The sequence below is a fragment of the Apaloderma vittatum genome, unplaced genomic scaffold (assembly GCF_000703405.1).
Source record: "Apaloderma vittatum isolate BGI_N311 unplaced genomic scaffold, ASM70340v1 scaffold11109, whole genome shotgun sequence".
Taxonomy (NCBI): Eukaryota; Metazoa; Chordata; class Aves; order Trogoniformes; family Trogonidae; genus Apaloderma; species Apaloderma vittatum.
This window is the reverse complement of record NW_009736967.1, coordinates 36,990-37,479: the sequence shown is the minus strand read 5'-3', so window position 1 is coordinate 37,479 and position 490 is coordinate 36,990.

Sequence of the window (490 nt, the reverse complement as noted above, 5' to 3'; positions counted from 1 at the left end):
AGCCTCAACAATTCTGTGATTCTGTGATCTACAGGCTTTATTAGGAATTTCTATCACAGTAAGCACAGATTGCTCTGGTTTTATTTAAAAAGCATCAGATATTCTGTGGCAATGATCTTTATGCACTTGGTCAACTAACCCACCACAAAGTAGCTCCCTTTGCTACTGCAAGGGGTAACACGTGTCTCTGCAGACCAAACCATTCTCATGGTAGCTAAACATCTCATATTTCTTAAGCAATCTCCTTTCTTGTAGCAGTTTCCAAAGAAAACAGCAATCGTGCCACTTCCATGAGAACAGAAATCATAATTTCTGATATTTTGACATTTACACTGCTGCGGACCTCACTCCCTTTCCCAGCTCTCAAAGTAATGATCAATGTATCCTTTCACTCTCACTTTTTTAGTAAGTCAAACATACATCCAGAAACTTCTGAGCAGCCGGGACGATGTGAGCACAGTGTGAGGAGCAGCCGCCCAGGCACTGCAGC